The 8191-nt window shown below is 36.0% G+C and overlaps 1 long non-coding RNA gene across 1 annotated transcript; it reads right to left on the reverse strand.

The window, feature by feature from the left end:
• Positions 1 to 6691: 6691 nt before the first annotated feature.
• LOC137083734 (uncharacterized) lies at positions 6692 to 8191 on the reverse strand. Its single transcript, XR_010906581.1, has 3 exons — positions 8093 to 8191; positions 7795 to 7918; positions 6692 to 6841 (listed from the first exon to the last, which is right to left on the reverse strand). It is a non-coding gene; the product is annotated as an uncharacterized lncRNA (long non-coding RNA).

An 8191-nucleotide genomic window follows, 5' to 3' on the forward strand; every position in this document is an offset into this window, starting at 1 on the left:
TGTTAAATAGGTCATAAGATAATGTTGTTTCCTTGAAGCTATAAGTGCTTAAAGTATATAAGATATATACAAGCATATCTTGTATACAATCTACTTATTTTGTGTACCTGTTCTGTATATTGCTGTTTTTTTATTATTATTTTTATTATTTACAGTATAGGTACATTACTATATAGGTACATTTGTATTGGTACTTATTTTATGAGTTGAAATAATTCAGAACATGTTTTTGCTCCCATTATAGCAATCAATTACATATTTCAAATAAATGTTTTGCGTGTGTATGTGTGTACTTAGTATGGTAATTAATTATTTTTTAAACAATTGCTTGTCCAGAACCATGTATACCAACTTTTGATCATGCATTTAAAACTGCTACCAGCGGACACGATTTCACAGGTAGACAGGATTTGTCATGACACCGGTCGCCATGTTGCCCCTTCATCTTGAAAGTAAATTCAAGCTTCACTTTTTGCGTTTTAACACTCGATGGCACTCATGGACGAGGTCGAACTGGAAGCCATGTTAATCTGGGACTATATCGGTCACCGTAGGAGTTAAAACGAAATCGGAATTGAGAGGAACAGAAACTAATATTCACTGGATGGTCATATACCTTTTCACCGCTAGATGGGGGAAAATATCACACAGTGTAGCTTTAAGTTGTGGCCTATTCAGATGATTTTTGATTATTTGCAGGTGGCACATGTACTTGAAGTTACAGCACAACAGTGATGTGACAACTGATATCAGAGTTTAAAAGCATGTGTCAACAAATGTTTTATGTTCAAAATCACTCACTTATTCACTATTCTCAATATATAGCAATTTTCACACAGTTAAAATGTCAGTTATTGAACAATTAAGCATTTAGTCCCATGTGTCTAAATCTCTTCCTAGTCTCTTCCACTTATATTTCTTTTAGAATTTACCTTTGTGTGTGTGTGTGTGCGTGCATGCGTGCGTGCGTTCTTTTCGATGCTATAATCCTATAATTTTCTATACCCTATCATCTACACTTCTCAATAATGTTTCTAATGCTGAACCATAGATCATGCATCCATAATCAATAATAGATCTTATCAAGGCTTGATATATTGTTAACAAAAGATACTTAATCTAACCAAAGATACTTAAATGGGTAATGAATTGAGAAATCAACTTTCCCTTGAGCCTTTGATATATTAAAGGTCATGGTAATATAGTAATACCCTGTAAGTTTCAGAACTGAAAATGTCCTTCTCAGTAAAAGAATAGCTTTTATAGACATCCAGGCACAGAAAATTCAATTTCAGTTCTTAAATTTGAATTGCTGTCAAAAACAGGATCTAGAATTACAATTTGAATTTGAATTAAAGGAAGTACAATTGAAATTCAAGAAAAAAATCAAAAAAATTCATATACATGTCCATCTTGCCATAGCAGCTTCCTCTGCACCTGTTGAAAGAATCTTTAGTGTTGCAGGAAAGATCTTCAGATCAGAACGCTGCAGACTCAATGATAAAACCTTTGAGGAGTGATTGAGAATTAGATGCTTCGGTGTTGCATTACGTCTAATGAAACATATACTATGCTCAATATTGACACTGAGAGAAAGAGTGTGCTTACCAATAGCAATGTGTAGACGATGGCCAAAGCAAGAGAGTCTTGTCCACATGTTTAGAGTGGCTGCTTTTACTATATTAGAGCCACTGTCCGTTGTCAGGCACACCTGTTTATCCTCGTCAAATATCCCAGTCTTGAAGAAGCTGCTTTAAACCACTCGCGATGTTTTCTCCCATGTGGTCATCTGGGGAAAAAACTTGTCTGGAGGCAGCAGCTGTTCAAACTCCAGTCGTTTGTTATGTAATGCACCGTGAGGCTAATGTACGGCTCGGCCGCTCTGCTACTCCACATATCTGCAGTTGAGGCATAAAACTCCACCGTAGACAGCGTTACGGCACTCATCATACATCGCTGGCAGGCCCGTTTTGGAGAAATACTTTCTTGAAGGCATCTTATATCTTGCGTTGAGTTTATGGATCATTCACTTGAATCCTTCCTTATCGACAGTTTGGAATGGCAAGATGTCTTTTGCCAAACAAAACGCCACCGCCTCTGTTAGTTCGGCCCATCATTTACTTTGTTTATCATAAGGAATGCAGTTTGCAAATGCGCTGGCAATTTTTGTCTGAGTAGGAAATGTCTTAACTTTAGGCTTACTTGACGACTCTTTCTCCTCACACATCTTCATATTTTCGTCATACTCAGGTTTGTGTTTGTGTTTAAGATGGTGGAACAAATTGGATGTATTTCCACCCTTTGTAGCCACCGTTTTCTTGCAAAATTTGCATATTACGGTCGTTTGCTCCACATCTAATTTTCTATAACCAAACCAGTCCCAAATTGTTGAGGTAGCGCCTCGTTTAGCGGTTAACTCCTCCTCAGCTTCATACCCGTCCTTCCACCATTCTTGTTTTCGCTCTAACTTGTTACACATGAGCTGCGAATGGGTCACAGACCGACGCACACAGAAATACGTCATCAAATAGGATTTATCGTTATTACCGCGGGAAGACAAATTCTTATCGCAGGGAGGATTTTTACCGTTATATTGATAACGATAGGATATCGCCCATCCCTACGTCAGAGCGATTAAGTGCACGCACTGAGACGAGAGAGGTATGAGGTATCTTAGTTAAGGGAATAACATAGAGTAGTTTAATATGAAAAAGCGGTGAAGTAATATGAAAACAGTTTTAAAAAATCATGATATCTGGCACAATACATACCGTGTGTGAGTGTCACTAGGACACGAACACAACATGGCATACATTCTGGCTACAGAATGTTCCCCCATGGCAGCTCTGCTACCTTTCCTTACACACCCAGACCAGAACAAAGGATTGTAAATATTTGCAATCACAACACGTGGTTTCGGGCGAGATGTTTTAGATATCTTTGAAGAGACCAATCTAAGAGGAGACCAGAATCCTCAAATGTTTCAATTGTTCTTCTCATTCTTGTGACTATAGTGAAATTGAGACAAATTTACCCATCACACTAATACCTTTAAATAGACACCAAACATGAAAGGGATAAAACTATAGATTCACAAAATATATCATCTTTAGTATATTTGCATTCTGTGACTTGAATCAGGGAGAGGGGAGAGGGGAAAGGGGCAGGGCAGTCAAACTCTTTCTGTGATCTTTTCTCCAGATTAGTGTTTTATTGCTCTATTGCAGGGCGTTGGAAATCAGCTTTTGTCTTAGCAGTAAAACCTATTCTTACAGATGACCCCTGGCCCCTTGGGACACATTCATATTAGTTTCCAAGGGGACATATTTTGATATTTTGGGTTTCCATATTTTGGACTTCCCAGAGTGTTGGTGCTGCTGATCCTTGAGTTAACAGCACGAGTCAATGAGGGCGGGAATCAGGTAGTCACCTGAAATAACAGCATTAAGACCATGAAGATGAAAACACTGCAAAATACACCTCTGTGACACAGTCCCTTTTGGTGTAGGCGTGCTCTGCTGAGTGGATGCTTTAGCAGTTGGACAGGATATCTATGATCCTGTTGGTCAGGTTTGCGTCCACCTCCGCTTGATTGGCATGATTAGAATGTAGTCTGTAATGACTTGTCCCAAGTTTTTTGTGTTACTCATGAGCAGAAAGTGTCAATGGAAAGTGTCATCACACTTTTAAGAAATATCTGTGTCCTCCCAAAGATTCTTAGCTATAGCTGACCCTTTAAGAATTCCTTGGCCACCTTCAGGCAGAAGTTTTGGCTTGCCGGGCAGGTCAGATCTCCATGGGTGAAGGAATCATTTCACTGATGATGCTCCATTGTGTGCGAGACACCTGAACAACTTCTGAATAACAATGCAATGATTTAACACTGATGTATTTGTTGTTATCAAGAGATGGGAAAAGAGAGTTGGTGGATAAACACAAGAACATAAAAATAAATAACAACACATGATAAACTCATGTCAGAAGTACGAGTGGTAAATGGTCTTATTTCTCAGGAGATATTAACTGGACAGGTCTCATTTAATCACCAGATTCTTCACTACCACTGTGACATGGAAGTGGGATTGAAACATGGTCTGGATGAATTAAAGGAAGGGTAACAAAACGTCAGTATAACTCAGCATTTCTCAAAGTGTAGGGCGTGCCCCACTGGTAGGGAATAGAGACATGACGGGAGGAAATGTGTTAATTTTTTGTGCCCATCTCTATTAACCTTTTGAGCGGTCCCACATGGGATTTTTATTTTTTATGCCCCTGAGAGTACAGACCTACATATGGGATTTGGAATGTTCAGTGACGTGACATAACTGCCAGATTCAAATGGTGCTTCGGCTGGCACTGAGCCAGATGCGGACGTGCTCAGCTCTTGACAACATCATGCGGTGTTTTCAACCACATACTGTTTATTTTAGGTTTAATTTAATAGGTAACATTTAAATACACAAGTAGGCTACTAGTAAAACAATACATTTAGAGTTTTGTAGAATACACACTGATGTCTATGGAAGCAGCAATAACAATCCATTCAAATATAATTGGCTGACATATTTTATTCATATCAGATACACATATTGTAAGTAACTATAAAGTTTGCTCGATTCTTCTCCCAGTTCACCGGTCACTTACTTATTCCAGGGTAGGTTGATGAATATACGTGCTGTAAATCCGATTGACAGGACTTCTGAACTGTGGTGCATTTGTTCAAACGGTTCAAACATGGCAGCACCCATCTCACATTATAGATCAAAATCAAGATAATTTATAAAGGGTTTTAAATGGCAAAACACCCACAATTGGATTATCAGATAGTTGATGACATGGTAAGCAAGTTTGTCAATATTTTGAATAAAAAAGAAAAAAACGTAATAAACTATACATCTGTCATACAGTGCTATTTGCTATTTTTGGTTGTATGTGAGTCTTGTGATAAACATGACATGTTGCCATATACATTTACAAGGGTGAATAATGTATAGCTTGGCATTATGTGAATGACTTTGATCTAGGTAGTCCAATGATCTATTCCAGATAGAGATGTTGTGCGGTTTTAGAATTAAACATGAATCCATGGTATACACAACTGTCAGCATAAAAATATACAAAGTAATATGAAAATAGTTTCAAAGAGTCATTATATCTGGCACAATACCATGTGTGAGTGTCACTAGGACACGAACACAACATGGCATAAGGGTTCTGGCTACAGAATGTTCCCCCATGGCATCTCTGCTATCCTTCCTTACACACCCAGACCAGAACAAAGGATTGTAAATATTTGCAATCACAACACTTGGTTTCGGGGGAGATGTTTTAGATATCTTTGAAGAGACCACTCTAAGAGGATACCAGAATCCTCAAATGTTTCAATTGTTCTCCTCCTTCTAGTGACTATAGTGAAATTTACCCATCACACTAATACATTTAAAAACATGAAAGGGATAAAACTATAGATTCACAAAATATATCATCTTTAGTATATTTGCATTCTGTGACTTAAATCAGAGAGAGGGGAGACAGGAGGGGGGAAAGGGGCAGGGCAGTCACTCTTTCTGTAAGATCTTTTCTCTACATCTTTTGTCTTAGCAGTAAAACCTTTTCTTACAACACCATATTCTAAATTGTCAAAAATATAATTAATCATAATGTTAGATTTAAAACACTCCCTTGTCGGATACTATTTTCTGCTTTAAAAATGACATGCTCCCACTATAAATGTCTGTTCAAATAAAAACTGTGATAGGTAATTATACATTTTACCATCTTTTCCTATCCTTCTCAGTTTCATTACTGCACTGTAAAAAGATAACTGTGAAAAATACAGCAACTTGCTGGCAGCAATTAGCTTGTAAGTTGCTGTATTTCATTTCACAGTATTCTTACTGTAAATATAATCGCAGTAACTTTTAAATTACTGTAAAAAAATGTACAGTAATAATCACAGTACTGTATTTTATAATTATACTGTAATCAGGATTAGTGCATAAATTTTTTGTACTGTAAAATAAAGACACTGTCACAAATGCCATTTATTTTCTCACTTTTAATTTCAAAAATTCATAAAAAAATAGTATAGCATAATTTGTTCAATGTTACAATTTATCTGTAATTTTTTTATTTCATCACTTTTCTGAACATACAAAAAAAACACTTTTCTGAACAAACAAAATCAATATTTATTAAAATGTTTGGATAAAATTACAAATGTATAAAAATATAATGATTTAAAAACAGCAGGATTTCAAATCTATATATTTTCTGAACATATACATTTTTTCAATAAGTTAACATTTCTCTGTGAACAATTTATTTCATTTCAGCACTTTTTTGAGCAAACAAAACAATCAATATGTATTCAAATGTTTGGGTAAAATTACAAATCTATAAAAATTAAATGATTTAAAGGGATAGTTCACCCAAAATGTTTAATTGTGTCATCATTTACTCACCCTCAACCTGTATAAATTTCTTGCTTTTGCTGAACACAAAGAAAGATATTTTGAAGAATGTCGGTAACCAGACAGTTGATGGGTCCCATTGACTTCCTTAGTAGAAAAAAAATACTAAGGAAGTCAATGGGACCCATCAACTGTCTGGTTACCGACATTCTTCAAAATATCTTTCTTTGTGTTCAGCAAAAGAAAGAAATTCATACAGGTTGAGGGTGAGTAAATGATGACACAATTTAAATTTTTGGGTGAACTATCCCTTTAAAAACAGAAGGATTTCAAACCTGAATATTGTTTTTCTCCAATAATGTTTTTTTTCCCATAACTATTATTCTTTTAAAACTTGACCTGGACTTCCTGGGCCTGAGTCTTCTACCCTGTAGAAGAAGAAATTCATTATTAATGTAAAAGTTTAAAAGTAAGACAGATGGGTTGATGACATACACATAAAGTTTTAAATAAATATTAGTATTTTTTATATGCTTTGTTGGTGGTTTGTGGAGTAGCATCCCCCAGGGCTGATATTTTTTATAGCTTTACAAAAGATAAATGTAAATGTATTTTCGTTAACACAAACTGTAACATCTGTAAAAATAACAACCTATTTTTAAAAGATAAAATTTAAATATTATGGAGTTGCAACTCGACTCTTATTAGACAGAATTGGTTTCTGTCATTTGCCATTACTTTAATATTTAATAACTGTCTACATGAATATTATAAAATTGTACATGAATATCCCACATTTCTGCCACAATACCATGTTTGCAGTTAGTGATACAACAGTGAAATTTATGTTTGTGAGTTCTGAATGGAAAAGTATTCTAACTGGCTGGTGTTGTCACACAATGTTCCTCCTGTTTTTCATGTCAGTGTTGTTGAATCACCTTGTGTTGACGCTGTAAAACTGCCTGATTTGAAAATGATGCTTGGCAGGCCTAAAGGGATAGTTCACTTTAAAATGAAAATGCTATTATCACATACTCAACCTCAAGTTGTTTCAAACCTGTATGAATTTCTTTCTCCTGCTGAACACAAAAGAGGATATTTTGAAGAATGTCGGTAACCAAACAGTTAACTGGAGCCAGTGACTTCCATAGTAGTAAAAAAAAATACCATGGAAGTCACTGGCTCCAGTTAACTGTTTGGTTACCGACATTCTTCAAAATATCCTCTTTTGTGTTCAGCAGAAGAAAGAAATTCATACAGGTTTGAAACAACTTGAGAATAAATTTTAAAGTGAACTATCCCTTTAATAGACAAGTTGCTGGCCACCCCTGACTTTCAATCACCGTTTAAAGGTATTCAAGGTAACAATTAAAAGTCTCACCTGGAATTAGTTGTTCTGCCAGTCATACTCGATGATGTCCCTGATGACCACCTTCCCAGTTTGTCTGCTAATCTGGACCTTTGAATTGCACTCGCTGTGCTCTGGGTTAATTCTGACGAAGAATCTGAAAATAAAAACATTAGGCTATGCATTACCCTATCCAAGAAAAAAATACCTCTTTTTTTCTATTGGATCAGTAACAACTAGAGATTTTTGGAATGTAAGTGCAAGATGCTTTATATGTGAAGTAACCCTTAATATTGGCATCTATTGTGTATGTTGAGTGCTTGGATCTTACCGAGCATGATGAGTCTGGGAGTGTTTGGCAGGAAATCTGAGCCTCAGCGTTTGCTTAGGTGGAAAGTTTCTTGTAACACAAAATAAAACGAAAACACAG

This window comes from Pseudorasbora parva, chromosome 7 (genome assembly GCF_024679245.1).
Source record: "Pseudorasbora parva isolate DD20220531a chromosome 7, ASM2467924v1, whole genome shotgun sequence".
Lineage (NCBI taxonomy): Eukaryota > Metazoa > Chordata > Actinopteri > Cypriniformes > Gobionidae > Pseudorasbora > Pseudorasbora parva.